The sequence below is a fragment of the Anarrhichthys ocellatus genome, unplaced genomic scaffold (assembly GCF_004355925.1).
Source record: "Anarrhichthys ocellatus isolate YVR2014 unplaced genomic scaffold, GSC_Weel_1.0 scaffold31, whole genome shotgun sequence".
NCBI classification, from domain to species: Eukaryota; Metazoa; Chordata; class Actinopteri; order Perciformes; family Anarhichadidae; genus Anarrhichthys; species Anarrhichthys ocellatus.
The window spans coordinates 864,189-882,408 of record NW_022280061.1 but is presented as its reverse complement, the minus strand read 5'-3'; the positions used below and the strand labels follow the sequence as shown (position 1 = coordinate 882,408).

At 41.4% G+C, this 18,220-nt stretch overlaps 1 protein-coding gene across 2 annotated transcripts in view; it reads right to left on the bottom strand.

The window, feature by feature from the left end:
- LOC116392941 (zeta-sarcoglycan) overlaps positions 1-18,220 on the bottom strand; it is a 272,383-nt gene that overhangs the window by 62,292 nt on the left and 191,871 nt on the right. The window lies entirely within an intron of this gene.

The following is an 18,220-nucleotide window of genomic DNA, read 5'->3' as shown; positions in this document are numbered from 1 at the left end:
CTCTCTCTCTCTCTCTCTCTCTCTCTCTCTCTCAGCTCGAGACCAAATTCGTTGCATGTCACACCTGATTGTGCTCTATTTTTGATGGTCCAGGGACTCGCACACAGAAAACATACACCAAAAGTATACACAGGACTTGAGTACACACATATGCTCATTCCAGATGTGAACATCATAATGAGTCTACACGTTGCAGCGTATGTTCACGTACACACACCACCGACTCAGGTACAGAGTGAGGTAACAAATTGGCCAAACAACAAATGCGCGTTCCACACGGTTTATTGTGCAGCGCATCTCTCGTCCGCTTCCCAGCACATGTATGCTGGATGAATCTTTGTAAACGGTGCGTGTGATAGGCTTCACTATATTATCTTTCCACTCTGTTAAAAGCGATGGGCGCTTTGTAAAGCATGGCAGATGTAATGTGCTTCGAATCATTCCAGCTCAACGGGCAGCGTGCATGAACAGGCCTGATCCCGTTCATTTAGAGCAGGACTCGGTCATTTAGAAACGCAACCATAGTTGGGAAATCTTATTGGATTAAGCACTCATATGCAAATACGTGGGGGAAAAAAAGGGCTGTAGATAATATTAATATATTAAACAGCTGCTAATGTCTGTTCACGAAGCATAACAAACAGTTGGACTGGTGGTGTTTAAGTGAAACGTAGGAGCATGGCACAATAATGGCGGTTCTACCTGTACGCTACCAATAATGCCGACAGTTCAAACCACCAAGTGCAAAAATCTAAATTTCATTCAGAACGGGCCGCATGTCCTCACACTAAACCGTTGAAGGGTGGACAGTGCGTGTGCTTGTTTACTCTCATGCTGGCACACTGTGCCGTGATGAAATCCACTCTGAGCATATTGTTGATAACTCGGGTCTAAAATCCATCATTCTCAAGTGTGCAGTCTTCACCATGAAGTGACACATACTCTAAATCAATCAAGAGGCACTGTGCACAAACGTGCTGGGTGCTACAGTGCAGCACTAGTTCAGGACGTGTTCACACAATTTAAAGAGTGGGCCGTAGACACATCAGGCTCATCATATAATCCATCTGAACATCGGCAATATAGCGATACACATCTGTGAAAACTGACTTGGAAGGCGCTGCTGCATATGAATACCTATTCAGCTCGTTTTCAGTAATATTAAAAGGTTCCTTTCTCGCCATCACAGCTCTGATCTTCTGTGAGGTATGCATGATGTTTGACGGTGGTTTGATGTGTTCTCATTTTAATATTAGTTTGAAGTTCATCCTTTTGGAGTTATACTGAAAAAAGTTTTTTTTTTCCCCACTGCAGAATGGTACTGTAATTGTTTCATAACTCCTAGGCATGAATCAATCAGATGATGCATAGCTATATTTCAACATTGTTTGATGTCAGAAATTCAATTGGTGACGGAATAACACTCAAGTGTGTGTGTGTGTGCGTGTGCGTGTGCGTGTCGGGTGTGTGTGCATGTGGCAAAAATTTGTGTCTGTTTTTTTTGTTGCTATTTGCATTAAATTGACAAATACTTTGTCATACCAGTTGCAGTCCACAGCTGCAGTCTTACACACACACACACACACACACACACACACACACACACACACACACACTCTTTTACTGACTGCCAACAAATCTTGCTGCGGCCAATTAGTGGCAGGCCTTACAATGATTTCAGATAAGTCCACCTCAGATAAGCCTCAACACACGAAAGCACCCTTCAGCATTTTCACATAATATAACACATCCCACATTTCGACATGAGGTAGCAATGTCTTTTGCATTATAGAAATATATTTCTAATTCAGTCTGCAGACAGAAATATCCTCGGGCAGCCACAGGGAGACAGTTAATGCAAGCCCATTCAGAAAATGTAAAGACAACGAAGAAAACAATCAAGGAACAACAATAAGTAACAACAAAAATAATTTCAAACTATATTCAAATCACACAATATAAGTGATAATAATTGTTTTCATTATATTAGTAGTCCAAATTGGCTTTTGCAGAATCAAGTAGTAGAATGATTTAAGGCAGGGGTGTGCTCAAAATGAACTAGTCAACAACACGGGAAGACAAACGTGTGTACAGATGTTCGGAAAAGCAGAGCTAGAGAGAGAAGTTTAAACCTCCCTGGCTCATTTCTCACCTTTGCACAGCTGTCCAATCACCATACAGAGAAATTTAAGTGAAAAATTTAAATCCTTGGATATGTGGGATGCATTCGGTGAGAGCGGTGGTACTGGATGGATAATTGGAAACAAAGTCAAAACCCGGATTGGTGGGCACATGTAGCATTTCCTCACATGTGCCATCCATCATTTGTGATGTTTACTTTGTGCTCAGTTCACTTCTCCGTTTATCTCCCTCTCCCGCATGCTGCACTGTCCCTGCGGCGTTTGTTTTTAGACTCTCGCTCATAAATCTCCCCTCATCGGCAAAAATGTGCAGACAGGCACAAATAAATACACTAAAGGCACACGCATCGGGCTCTCTCCTGTGAGCCGACACAATACACACCGCGGCGCCATTAATTCAGTTAATAGTTTAATTCCACTTTGATTATCAATACAGGCAGAGAGCTGCCAGCCTGAGGTAGCCAGTGTAATTAGTCAGGTAATAATAAGCTGTGGACTGGTAGCTCATCATCACAGCCTCCAGTCCCCAGTACAGATGGGTCCTAATAACATCTTTCAGCTCACCTGTCTCACTACCTGTCTCACTAACTGACCGCCTGTCTGACTGTCAGCATAAACAGGTCTTGACTGAAGGTTCATAAGGGACATGATTGGTTATTTGTGTTTAGTCATCAGTCTAATAACAGCTTTCAGCTCTCCCGTCTGTCTCACTCGTCTCGCTGTCTCACCGTCTCAACAGCAGTGTACTCGAGCCTCATACAAGATACATTCAGTTGATTGATCTTTGCCATCAGCTTAATAACTGCTTTTAGCTCAGCTGATTGTATGTCTGTGATTGCCTGTCTCTCTATCTAAAAGGCACGGACATGCAGGAGATACTCTTAGCTCGTCAATTTAACAGAAAGCTTTCAGCTCTCCATCTCTGGTCTGTCTTATCCTCCTCCTGTCTCTCTGACTGTCCAAAGAGCCAGCACCTCTTCAGCCCATCTACCTGTCTGTCGGACACTCTGTCTGACTGTGGTTAGAGACACCTTTTCGCAGGTCAGGTCAAAAATGAAATATGTCACTGCAAAACTCTTTAATTTGATATGACATACTGGATTATTAACACCATGACGGAGCAACATAATCATTTATGAAAGTCAAATTTCAAATGTTTTCACATTGTCATGTGATGCATTATTATAGACATAAATCTCTGCAAGCTGATTTTTATACCGTGCACATGTGAAGAGGAACCACCGGCCACCTCAACAGAAGGAAATCTAAACTTTTACACGGCAAAGATAGGCATGGACTTCAATTGAAGGCCGATGTTGTGATTCATTTTTTAAACTGGAGGCTTCTTGAGAGAGGATTAAAATCATTTCTGTCTTTCTGTGATAATCTGTTAAGAGTCACACAACTATAAATATTTGTCTGGTACTAGGAAGGAGCTGTGAACATTGGCAAGACAGAGATGATCGAGCGATAGTGATAAGAAATGTACAGAAAAGTGGTGAATGAGTCAAAGAGTGTGTGTGTGTGTGTGTGGGGGGGGGGGGAATAAGACAGGGAAAGCTGTTCAAATTTATCAGTAAAGGCAAGCACACAGTTGATGGCCTTCGCTAAAACAGAATACCAAGTGCTCGCGGCGTCCCTGCATTTCTATTACGACTTTCATTCCGCTAATTGGCGAGGACTGTTAAATAAGTGATATGTTTGTTGGTGTGCCGTGCTAATTTGTTGTTTTCAGTCCCCACGGCCATGTAACAACAGAAAATAGAGCAGGGTTTGCTCATAATCTAACTCTCTTTGTACTTAGATTTAATATGTTCAAGGGTCTTTGTGTGCGCTCAGGAGCCTTATCATCTATTTAACATGTCATCCGTGTCCTGTACAAGCCCTGTGTCAACAGTTTTGAGATCAATTACATCCATTTAAATTGGCTGGCATGGGACGGAGCCGGTCAAGTCATGTCAGATTTTTATGTGTCTGCATGTGTGTGTGTGTGTGTGTGTGTGTGTGTGAGTGTGTGAATTTGCATAATGCAAAATTTCAAGGCCCAAGCATAACATTGAAGGTCAGGACTTTCAGTAATTTACAGCAATAATTTTAGACCTCTATGTCAGAAACAATAAACACCATTCATGGTACGGCTTGATTAAATTGCTTCATATCAAGTACATTGATTTCTTCAAAGAATCATTTTAAATGGAGTTACATGGAGCTGGCAAATTAAATCATGCAATTAATACCATCATCAGCTTTGCATCAAAAATACAATTACTATTCCTTGACCAAATTGTCTAATATTTCTGTATAGAACGTTATCTAAAATTGAGTTAATTTATCTTTTTGATCCACTACTTTTATTTTATTGGCTCATATCAAGGCAGCTGCTGGAAAACTGGGTTATTGCCCAATAACTGGTTAGAAAGGTGGGAGGCTCTGGCTGAGTTGTTGGAGACTTGACATTCAGATTGCTGACTAAAGAAAGCATGAGTTGAGATGGCTAATATTGGGGCCCATGTACCTCAGGGGCCCTCCAGGAATGCAGGCTTAGGTGTTGCATCCTCTTGAGTCTCTTTTTATATGTAACTTTTAAGTGGTTCTGGTGGAGTATTCCTCTATGAACTCTTTTTGGTTCATTGGGATGAGTGATTATATAAATTAACTAGAAAGGCACTTGGGGAGCGCAGACCTCTGCCAAGGCTTTGGCCTAGAGCCTTAGAGCCCTGACTGTTTTCCTAATCCCGTTCCCTCCCGCAGTGTGTGTCTGCACCCGCCCAGGCAAGCAAACATTGTGACCATACATACACACCCTGCCTCGCACAACAGAGTTCCCTACTGAAATATGATTTTTATAGTTTTTGCTCCCATTGTATTGATATTTGTGTTTTGGTAAAAAAAAAAGTAGCAGTTCAGGCAGAGAGTGGTACTGTGGCATGGGAGTCAAGTATGCCAGGGAGACACACTGACACTGACAACCTCTCAGCTTGACTTAATGTTAATTGATGCGTTAGAGACTCACCGGGAAAGTGGCTGCATGTGTCCATGACGATGTATGGAACGTCATGGCTGCTAATTCTCCCGAACGGGTGCACTTCGTTGCCTGTTTTGCGCACACACTGCAGCTGACTGTAAATGACGGATTTAATCTGTTTGTGCATTGAGCTATCATTGCAGCTGGGCAGCTTGTTAGGCACTTCAACCACAGCACTCTTGCATGCAAGGCACTACCTTGCGATTAGCGGTTATTGATTGGTTAACGAGGGTCAGCTATCGCTCAGAAAAAAAATTCAATATGCATCTCTAGTTACCAATGAAAATCCTAAACCTAAACAAAGACCTAAACGAAAGGAGGAAAGAGTAGCACTGCAGAAAGAACTAACTATCAGAAACTCTAATAATCGGGGTATTTTCTTGTAGGCTTGCAACAAAGTTTTTTTAATTCCTAAACATCTGAGATAATCAGAGGTGTGACAGGTGTCTTAAAGCATATCCACATCCACACTGACACAGATGTCAGTTATACGCAGTAGTTTCAGTTAAACAGGTATCTAAAAATTAATTCAGACCGCCAACTGTGCTCTGCATAAGACAACACAGTGTTATAAGAGCGTCTGTTGCCTTTAAAAAACAGATTCAGTGGAAAGCCAGCCCCGTAAAACACAAAAACATTTTTTTGTGAATACATCATGTCAGCAAAGAATACTGTGTTTTGTATATTTGAGCATCTTGCTTTTGTATGAGGACACAGTTTAATAGAGTTTGTTTGTTTTATCTCCAAGCAAGCATTCATCGGCTTGTTTGTGTGTGCAGCGTGTGCAGTGTGCATTTCTGCCGACACATACTGGTGCTTTTTATATTTACATATACAGCAGCGTAAGCTTCTATTTCACCACAACAAGCACAGGTGTGTGCTATTTGCAAGTCTCCAGACACAAACAAAAAACAATTGAAACCATTAATCCAGCTCTCCAGCTAGATGAGGTATAATTTGCTGTCTTTTCACACATTCCAGGTGATCTCTCCATGACTCAGCTAAGGATTCATTGAGTGGTACTGCGTTATTGTAAAATCATGCAGAAACATGCAATTTTACAAATATTACTTTCCTAATCCAACAGCATTTACAAAACTAGAATTACCCCTTTGCGGTTGCATGCCTCTACCAACAACTCATATAGCAGTTTGCATCTATATCTTTCCAAAACGCCATCGCATCATATTATCCTATGAGACTATTTTGTTACATTGTCATAATAAGCATATGAATTGCTGAGTTTAAACATGTTTTGTGAGGTCACAGGGACATTTGACACACCAAATTGCAATCAGATCAAAGTGGACATTTATGCAAAGTTTGAAGAATTTCACTCAAGACGCTCCGTGATACCGCGTTCACGAGAATGGACAGGAAGGACAGACCCAAAAACATGATGCCTCCGTCCGTGGCCGTCGCATGCACAGAGGCATCGAAAGGCAGTTGTAAAATGCTGCCTTTGTTCCCATTCCTGAAAAGTTTACTGAGTAGACAAATCTATTTAATGGGTGTTCGAGGAGCGTTTTCCGGGGTTACAGGCTCCACTGTGCCGCCAAGCCCCATTGCTCCTTCTGCCAGACTGCAGACAGATTTGTTCTTTACTAAAGGGGGAAAAAGTGGAAATAGATACAAAAATGTAGAAAGGTTGAGAGACGTGGGTGGCGGGCTTGGGGTAAAAAAGAAAAAGGTTGAGTAAAGGGGTACAGAAAGAGAGAGTTGGAGGGAGGGAAAGAGAAGCAGAGGTAAGCAGGGACCTCCCAGAGCGTCAGGGTTGCAGAGTGATACATCTTATAACGAGGAGAGAGGGAAAAAAAGGGAGGGGGAGCAAGATAGAGATGCAAGGAGAGGAGGGGAAACCGCAGAACATTTGTTTTAGAGATAGACACACCAAATAAATCTATAAACAGAAGCCGCTACGTCAGCCCTCTACTTTCTGCTTCTCCACGATAATGTATGGTGCTTAAGGGACCAGTCAACAGAGTCACACAGCTCCAGGGAAAGATGCCAGCTGGAAAGAAATACTCGATGAGACTCACGTTAGACTAACCACCTTTCTTATATCGCACCACTAATTGGAGGTTATTTATGTCCAATGTTTATTGCTATTCATAATTCAGTTTGCCTTGGAAAATAAACAGATATATTTCCAAAACATATATACCTTTCCTATGTGCACCAGTAAGCCTCTAAATCTGGGATTTGTGCGTGGTAGCCAGGGGCTGGCTGCTCTCACCAAATGATTTGACTTGGCTGCCTTGCTTGTTCCAACATCTACATGATTTCTGAATAAATCTAACTGTAAGTACATTAATGCGATTCTTTAAATGCATCATTTTTGCTGTAGCCTCTAGAACAAGTGCTTAGAGTTGCTACCTAGGCATTTATTATTCCAGAGATTTGCAAAAAAAGTATCCTGCAAGTGATGTTTTACAAATAATACCTTCCTACCTGAGGGCTTAGAGATAAAATGCATCCGAGGGATTTTTACATAACATCTCAGATAAGGGCTCAGGAAAACGTTTTCATATAATGGTCTTAAGCACACAATCTGAGGATACTGTTAGTCCTGTTTTAGTCAAATATTTCTTGTGGAAGTTTTTTTGCCGAGGCTGAACACAATCTTTCAGTACAAGAGACGATAAGAAACAGTAGACAAACTAGAATGACCGCCTCATGCTCCATGTCTGGGCAACATGTCATCACTTTATCATCTTATCCTATTCGACATCTGTGTGAAATGTTTGAGCATGCTTTGGTTGAATGCAGGTAAACAGTCTGTGTGGAGAGCAAAGAGGCGGAACACACTGGCCAAAATGCAATGTCAGAACCAACCGGCTATTGTCTGAAATTACTTCGCTTTTTATACGGTTTAAAATTAGCTTGTGAACTGGCTATTTGTGAAGCAATCCGGTCGTACACGTTCTCAACTCCACTCTCCCACCTTTAGTTGCTAATCAGACTTTAAACAATGAGCAGCGAAGTCTTGGCCCGAAAGGTAAGTCTTGGTCTTGGCTGCACCTAGACCCCAGAGATATCACCCAAGGAGTAAGAAGAAGTTAGGGTATATTTAGATAACCTTAAAAAAATATAAGGATATTAATGATATAATCATAAATATCTAGCAATTTAAAAACAACTTGTGTTTTTAAGAATATTTCCAGAGCAAAGTATAAGTATACGAACCTTGATAAATTAAATGGTCTCATTCTGTTAAGGGGTGTGAGGTGGGGGGTAAAGGTTTGACAAGTCGCCAGTTCATAACAGAGTTCAAGCACAACACATTCACATTTTCAAGTAGTGTTTATGGGCAGTTTCGCAACCATAAGTACACCCACGAAGACATGAGGTTAGCGTGCACGCTTTATGCAGAAAGGCTCCAGCTGACAAGCAGACTAACTGACTTTAGCACTTTCTTGATGTGAGGTAATGGTGCTCCCCACTGAGCCTCTGACACACCAATAAACATATAATATTAAAACATATTCAGTAACGTCATTATTATTTCAATATATCAGTATAAATCCACTCCATGAACATCATGCGTCTATGTCTGCTTTAAACTTGCATGGAGGCAAAGAAAAATCAATGGCAAAGAAGCAGTGAGGTGCTGAATCAGGATCCTGCACTGAGGGACTATACAGTAGAAACCAGCAGAACTAATCCATGTTGTAAAATGCAGGCATGTATGCTCAAACACAAGTTACTGCACCCACTAGCCTTCACATGGTCACACTCAAGGTTATCATACAACATCCTAAGTATGCCGCCTGTGTTCAAACAGGAATTTCATTTAAGCACACACACATGCAGAGCTACCACATCAACATGGAGGAACGTCAATGGCCACATCATGGCAACATTTGTCTCCAGAGGCACATTTGTTGTGTCCTGTGGCATGGTTGACGAGAGGAGAGGAGACAAGATAAGTGGAGAGGACGGAGGAGGAGAGCATGGCGGAGCAGATAAAGTTGCAATGCTCCATTTGCCATGAAATATTCCCCCGTGGTACAAATACTTGAGTTGAAAGAGGAATAAGTTAACTCTGGAGAAGTTTGTGTGTATGTGTGAAAGAGAGAGTTTGTGTGTTTATGAGTGTGTAAGGAGACATAAAGGAAGTGTGCAAATGTGACAAACGTTGACCTTGTTCACCTGCATGTGTCTAAATATATATGTGTGTATTTACTTACACTTGCCCATGCACACATGCCTTGCTGCTAATAGATTATTGATCAGGTTCAGTTTCTGAGACCTGTATTGTCTGACGTACGCACACACACAGACACACACACTGACTTGCAGTCTCATAATTACTTTTTGAAGACAAGCTTTGACAACTACTCCTTCAATTATTTTTTCTTTCTTTCTTTGTTCACTCATCACTCTAACATGACTGGTGCTGTGTTGCACCAGTTGGCTTTCAGGCTGATGCTGCAGACTCCAAATAAAAATCTTTGGAATGATATTGTGTCTTTCAAAATTAATTTAAAATCTGATACATCTTTATATGTGTTTTATTGCTCTGGCATCCCTCTTTCTTCCTGTAGTTTCCTTGCTGTCTCTTCTCCGTCCAATTCCCCCGGGGATTATGACGGATCCTTTTCCATTTGTACTGAAGTCAGGCGTATATGGGTGCTAGTGTGTGCGCATATCTCTGCCTTTCCTTGAATGGGCTATACAGAATCTTTAACCTTGTCACCTTTACAGAGTCAGGACAATCCATCCCATCAAAGCAAGACAGATCATAGGTCGCACAGATAAATCCCACTTACATTACTGGTCTATTACTAGCCGAAAGGCTGCAGGGTCCAGAACTAATCTAGATCACAGTTATCATTGCTAGGGGAAATATAACACAGGGATGCACTGGCTTATCTTTCGCCTCAAGGTTATTGGTTTCAAACCTAATCTACATCACAGACAGTGCAGCTGTAGTTAAGAGAAAGGACACAAAACAAAATGAAGAAGAGGAGGCAATGACAACAGAATTGACAAGGATACAGCTTTCAACAACAGACAGCTTCAGTGTGCAGAGTATATGACATGCTGAGTACCTAAATGCACCAACATGTGTTGTGTTCTTAAGTGAACAGTCAATGAAATAGATCTCTCAATCGTTCATGTATCAACACTTACTGATGTGTCTTTCATCCAGCTCAGCCTCACCAGTGTGTTATCCCATTGTCATAGCTGTTGGTTATTGTATCTCTCTCCCCCCGTACTGCTCGGATGTTTAAGTAGAAACTGAACAAACTGAAACTCAGATAGATTATTGTGAATCACTTTGTTAAACTTTGAACAGGGAATTGGCACGTTTCAAAACTCTTTCAGATGGACTAAATGTTTTGTTTGTCGTACAGGATTCTTGTTAATGTATACCGCGCCAAAAACCAATCAAGTGTAACAGTTAGCTCTTTTGGTGTGAAATGCCAAATCCCCAAGCTTGTTTAGCTGTGCAACATCTGTGCAAATGTATAACTATTCGCACGGAGACAGTCAAGGGCGGAGAGTAATTGTTTGTTTTATTTTTTCAGTCTTTAGCATTCTTTAGCATTCTTTAGTGCGACAACCTTCGTGTTTACATTTGGTTTCCGAAACTGACGCTTTAATCAAAGGTCCAGCAGTTGAGTATGTCTTGTGGTCTTTTGGTGTCTCATTGCTATGACTGGGATTTCCTGATGTTGGCATGTCTCGGCAGAGCTCTTAGCAATTTGATGAAATCCCCAGTCAAGTAGCTGCCTCCATAATTACTGGGAATGGTTTACAAGGAGGGGACATGAGAGAGATGAAGTGGATTCTCTTGATGGGGGAACATTGCATAAAATGGGACATGGGAATGGTTGACAGAGATGCAAGGAGAGCGTGAGAGAGACAAGTGGGAATTGATTCCGAGGGATAAGACATGATGGAGATAGAAGGGACAGAGAATGGCTCCAACCGATGGAGCTAAATGAACCTGTTGGAATGCATTCCGTTTTCATAGTGTGCAGTGAACATGAGGTCATTATGTGTCAGCATGAAAAGGCAAGCTATAAACTGAATTTCTGTTTGGCATCACACATCAGCAGCCAAAGGACTTGAGAGATGAGAGACGTGACTTTGTAACCGTTGGTCCATGTTGACAGGTTTGAGTGGTACAGACAGATGTGAAAGCCATTGAAATGATAAACACTCTGTGAAAAATTTGCAATACACATTCTGGGTCTGAGTGGAAAGGCAGAATCTAATGGACATAGCTTGCAAAAACAGAAGAAGAAGAAGAAGAGTACTTGGAGTAATTTCTTTAAATGGTGCTTGGGACATAACATACAAGCATGGGATAAGATAGACAGGACACAATGGAGAGACGCATGGGTGGCTAGAATTGTTTTTCACACATGGGAAAACATCTTGGACATATTTTCCAATAAAAAAAAATTTTTTTGGCCACCTATACCAACTCCTGAGGGAAGTATCTGACTCTTTAGCTGCTAAGTGCTCCACTATGTTGACAAACCAGTCGCTAACTTTGTCTGCAGACAGACAATTTGAATAAAGTAAATAACAACTTACACGGACAAAAAGTAAGTAATAAAGTTGTTAATTTACTTGAACATACAGTATCACATATGCTACTAATAAACAAGCACGATAAACTTTAAATACTGAAGCACATAGCAGTTGGCTAACTATTTCTCTGACCTCGACAGGCCAGTTTTAAAAGAGTTCAATATTTGAGAGCGGAGTGGAAACCGGAGTCAAATTGTATGTATGCGTAAGCATACATGGCCAATAAAGCTGATTCTGATTTAAATATGAACGTACAGTTGGCACTCAAGACTGCAGCACATGCTCCTCGTGAGGAAGTGCTGAAGGTGAGGGCATATCAAAACAAGTAAAGAACAGGGAGCAGAGCACTATGTCAGGGTAGCAATGGCCGGCGTCCAATGTTGGAACAAAGGAGGCTGTTCAAGGGATCCAATGATAAGATAAGTTCAGACAGAAGACTTTTCAAAGATGTAGTACAGTCGTTCTTCAAGACGGTGTCCAAGGATGGGACCAGGATGGGATAGAAAAAAACATATGGATGCAAGATTTTCCGTACAGATGAAATACAATACCACACCTCTCCCATCTCTCTTTTTTTGGTCCTTTTTCTATTTACTTTTTCCTTGATCTCTCTTTTAACGGTCTTCTCTTCGCTTAATTTCCAAAGCTCAGGTTTCCAGGCAACTGAAAACCCCCTGCTTATTTACATCCTTGTTCTATCTCGCTTTGATCTTCATCCAGTGCTTAGTGCCTAATGGTAGCTCCCTCTCCTGTGTTACTGACTCTACTTTTACATAACTGTTCTCCTTCTGAAAGATGCGCCATTTGGTCATGAAGTCATTTTTTAATGAAATGATATTGAGAGAAGAGAAGCATCTCAAAGGAATGCACTGGTGTACACAATACATGTGGATTATATTTGAAGTTTGAACTGGTGTGGAGTGGATATTTGTGAGAATTTGGTATTTAGTATTTCTAACGTGCCTTTCAGTTAAAGACAATTCAACTTGAGGGACTTGTTCTAGTTGGGAATAGTTGGACTGTCTGTTGTCTCAGGTCCATCACTTTCTCCCCTCTTTTTTTACTCGGGACTGCCCGACAGTTTTGGTTCTCGCCTATGATTCATCCACTGTATTTTGATCTGGATGGCAGGACCAATGACTTTGCCAGTTTCTACTTCTCCTCTCGGCTGGATGACATCATCTTTGGAGCAATGCTTCCCATTGTGTTGGTACGGTATTTGGCTCCTCTGTTCTACAACTGTGCCAGGTACTAACACCTTCAGAGAGAAGACGAGCTTCAGTTATCACCTCAGCTGTGCCAGGCTGACATCTGAGTACAGCACTGGGATTGTTTCAGTGGCAGACCTATTGCTGTGTTATTGTGCTGGCCCCAGAGAAAGTGGACCTCTCTGTCATGGGAACCTTACTCCTTCATGATTTTACCAGGAAGTACACCATCAAGGAGGGAAACATGTCTGAATACTGCTGCTTTTAGTGCTTTAGGAAGGGGAGGCTGTCCAAGTGCTGGAGGCAATTTCTTTATAAAGTACCTCCATGCAAAGGTTGACAACAACTGTTCATTTACAGTCTTTTTTCTCCTTTTTGGATATGTCTCTGGAGCTCTAATAATTATTGCAGAACATAAGAGTTCTTCTGATATAAGCAGAACATAATTAATGGTTCAATCCACTAGAACTATACCTTTTGTGTGCAATATAGTTAGACTGTGAGTCCCATAGACTGTGAGCTGCATATGCACTGCCTCCAATGCTAACGATGTGTTGGCTAGAAAAATGGCTACAACCCAACACAGCACTTCCACTGTTTTGGCAGGTTCAGAAAAGCCGCATGTAAGCCACCAGCAGAGCGACGGACTGTGCTACTCAAAGCAGTGCTTTCCTCGAAATGATTCACCAGGCCTGGAGCACTTCACCATTTGGTGTTGTCCCTTCAATTTACCTCAGGAGTATTGCTCTACGATTAAAAGTGTGAATAAATAAGCAGAGGGATACTTATCTCTTCTCATCTCATCGAATTTAGAATTCAGTTTGATTATCAGGCATGTTTAGAGCATTGCAGGTGAAAAGTGGATTAAACTGCAGGTGTAACGTTTATGTACATTTAAATACATTTTTTATGTGAAGCTGATCCAACAATTGATCCAACACTAAGTAACCTCTGCCCTTGAATGCAGACTACCGGGGTCCGACAACCATACAGCTCTGCTCCATAGACTCTCATGAAATCGTTTCAGATTTTCTTCATTTTCAGCCTGGTTTTGTGGATGACCTTTTGTTACTCCTTAATTTCAGTGTGTTTTGTCTCGATCGCCAGGTGGACTGCAACATTAGGGTTCACTGCTGAGTCAGTTTGACATCCTGGATGTCTCCTTCAAACACATATTTTAGACCCCTCTGTCTCCTTCTCTCTGTAATTACTTTTTTTCCAAAGATGTGATATTTCTTGAGGGAATGTGGTTGGTGAAAGTGTGGGCTTCTAGCTCCAGCAGTCTAACAACAAAGGGGCAGGGCTTGGTGAAGGGTCAGTCGCCATGTATTGTGACTGGTGTGAATCCCAGCTCGCTCCAGCTTCCATCCTTTTTGAAGCAGCAAACTGCCATTTTTTTAGTGCCACTTTTTACCACTTGAGGGAGGGAGAGTTTTACACTCACAACACAGGTGTTTGGTAGAATATTCCTTTAGGGAATTTGTGAGTTTCAGTCGAGACCAAGCATTGCTGAGTTAGCATAACAAGTAAGAATTGCCAATATGTGGATGCTACACCAGAGCAGCAGAAAATAAAAACCTGCTTACTTTGCACTCATGTTCATGTAACTTAAATGCAACTGATCCACTTACAGTCTCTTATTTTGTCTTGCACTTCTTCTCACACACACACACACACACATAGAGAGGAAGAGTACAATATGTAATTAAGGCTGAACCACATTGTACCAATGATCTACACACTGGTAATTAAATCTAATCTGTGTGTCTCCTCAGTGCAAGCTTGTGTGTCCGCGCAAGCACGTGTGTATGAGTGTGTGTATAATGTCATAAGGCCAGAGCAGTATAATGCCACACTCCCGTCTAGTTAATTAATTCAAATGTCCACCCTTAATTAAATTCCCACAGTGGATTGTGACCGTTTCCCTGGAAACAACCTGTGCATACAGAACACCGGCAGGGACAAGGTGTATGCTGGGGTGTTTGAAACCCACCGTCAATGTCAGCGCGGTGTATTTTTAGCATATTCGCCTAAACACATAGGTGGAATATGTGTGTGTGTGTGTGTGTTCATGTGTGTAAGAACGTCACAGCATTCACTGTGTGTACAGTACAAGGTGCGAGTGTGTCGTGTCTTGTCAGTTGTGTATAGGCTGATATTTGCGTAAAAAAATGTGTTTGTCAGTGTGTGTTAAGGGAGTTGAGTATCAACAGAGTGAGCTGTTAAATGTATTATATTAATTTACATATTACTTTATACTGTCAAAGTACTCAGTGATTGTGCGAGAGGTTATGCTTGGTCATACGAGACTAGTTTTAAACAAACCTTCAATTATCATGCTGTAACATGAGTCCCTCTCATGTTAGAACATATATTCTACACACTTAATTTGACATGGCGATTAAGTTGAACAAATGCTTTAACACACACATGCATAGCTCTGCCTGTGGAATGGAACTTCCATCTTCTTGACTGTCCCTTTGTCTAATATAGGCCCTCATTCTCCCACTGATGCTATTACTGAAACTAGCTGTGGGCTAAAAAGATAAATTTGTCAGTACAAAGCTATCTGCTCGCCTGATCATCATGCCAATTACTGCACAGCAGCAAGGATTGGGGTGGGTGTTCAAACTTCAATCTACAGAGAAAACTCTGCTCGTCACGCTTTAAAGCCTTCTTTCCATCTTTTTTGTTTTAAATTGTGTCTGCTATATTCATTTTGAAGCATGTTTGTTGAAGAAGTACAGGAACGACAGAGAGCCAAAATCATAGAGGAACTTTGGGTTGAGGTAATAAAGTCTAAAATATAACTGCACTAAAGAAGAAGAAACCCAGCCAACTATCAACGACCCTGAGCGTGTGCAGTTCACTAAATCAAATGTTAAATGGAGTGTTGGCACACAGCTGATGGCCTTGTGCTCAATGGTTACTACTGTATTTATGCCAGGAATGCAGCATTTATGGATGTGGAGGAATATACTGCCCAGAGCCAGGATTAGTTACGAGGAAGGTAAGGTGTTCGAGGGGAGATATTGCTTTTTTGAAAATAGTTTATTAAGGAGGGCTTATCATCTCATGGGCATCCCCATGGGGTGGTGTTAGAAAGGGGAAGAAACAAGTACAGGTTTAAATAACAGAGGCTGAATTACACAAAGCAAGGCGACTTCCCCATACAAGCGCTAAGTAATACATTATGTACTGGTATTAACTCTGACATGAAATTCACCCTGACAGCTTCTGTGGTTGAGAAAACAGCCCAACTATAACATATTACCTCCTGTAAACGAGTGCAGTGCACCGCATTGGAGAAACATGCATCTATGACACATGCGCTGAAGGGGTTCGATCTACTCTCAGGTAGTTCACACTACAAGAATGTATGGAGACACGTTCAGCACCATTGCTGGCCAATGTTTTCACTTTCAGTCTGGTGCCTGAAACTCTCAACGGTGGAACAATTTGGCAAAGAGGCATCATTTTAAATCTCTTAAAATCCACCTGCCTACTGGGCGGTTATTGGTAAGGTTAGGGGTGAATGATTGGTTTTGAATGATGGTATTATAGTTAGTGCTATTCTTAAAACAAGTTGGGTCTTAAAGGTTTAATGACAGCGTTATCAAAATTCTTCGATTCATCGTGGTGCGGCATGACATGCCCTTTTTTCTCCAGTCAGGTTTTGTGATGAGGGGATTTGTTGTGACCTCTAAGACAGCAGCTTGAGGTTGATCTTTTGGAACAAGGGATTAATATTCTTATTCATTTTGTCTCGTTTCCTCTCTCCCTTCCAGGGCGGATTTCATTCTCCTGACATTCTGAAAAATGCTGTTAAATGTTAATGAAGACTATTTTTACATGGGTCGAGAACACGTCAGACACACACACACACACGCCGGAAACTGACAAACCGGACACACAGGAATTTTACCCATGCAGACAGCAACACATGCCCGCATGCTCAACTACACACCATTCCCAAGCTCAGTGTTGAATGTGAAAAGTTATTACTTTATTCTTGCTTCTGGGAAAATGATCAAATAACCGCCACTTCCTCTGGCCCCGCTAACCTTTGCAAACCTCTCTCAGTCAAACTCGTCTTTCTTCTATTATCTTCAATTTAACTTTACTGGCGGCATTGACTTCTTATTTGATATCTTTTTTAATGTTTTGGGGGACACGGAAGAAGCGCAGACATCTGACAAGCCCTCTGCATGTGTCTGCTTGGCGGAGCTCTCATCTTCTGACGTCGGCATTTATTATCACCGACAGTGCGTCTAAGTCATTCCTTTCCACAGGCTGAAGGCTGGAGACATTCTCATGTAGCAAGTGCCACCCGCTAAAGGTGACACGCTGCTTAAATCAAATACACTTTACATTTGTTGGACTTGAAGATGTCGCACGTTGAGTGTTCTCTTATGGTAGACTGGTGAGCTACGCTTTTTAAGCAATAGGGAAGGGAAATAATGAAATATGGAGTGGGAAAAAGCAGCAGCTCATGTTCTCTTAAAACATTTTTAAGCTGGTGAATAAAAAGCTGGGTGTGATCATGTAATAAGCATCACAAGTCAATGGTGACTTTCTTATAAAGATGAGTGAACAGGTCTCAGTATCAGTACACTTTAGATAAATGTTCATCAAGTGTAACTATGTCTTGTTCTAGCTCTACAAGCAATCGGATCTAAGTAATGACTGATCATGTGGTGTCAGCCTGTAGGGATAACTTTTGGAATATATGTTTTATAATGCTGTAATGCATCATTGTAAAACAAGTCAAATATCTCCCATTGACTGTAATACACTGCATTATATTAGATGTATTCGCAGAAAGCGTAGTAATAGAAAGACCAGGAACAGAGTATAAGTAGCTGTAGCACAGGTGAATGATGATGTTCCCAATGGAGAAAATTCCCAAAACATCAGAGCATGCGACGTGAAGTGTTTCAATATGTGTGTAATGTGTGTGCCCTTTTTGTGTACTGTATTGCCGTTACCAACCAGGACAAATGTCGCCCAAATATTATTTCCCTTTTTCCACAGCAACTGTCATCTCAACAGCACGGCCTTTTTTTTTTCAAGTGCAATTCACTGCAAATAGTGATACATTGATTTAAATAGTATCCGAGCCTCCGACCATTAGAAACTCTCTGTGTGAGAAATCACACCCACTGAGGATGACATGCCATTCGAAACAAACATTCCTAGCGATTGGACTTCCTGTTGACAGTATGTCAGAGTGATATCTTGGGGTTTTATTACATGAAAGGTGTTGCCTTCAGGGCGATGAAAATCACTATGGACCT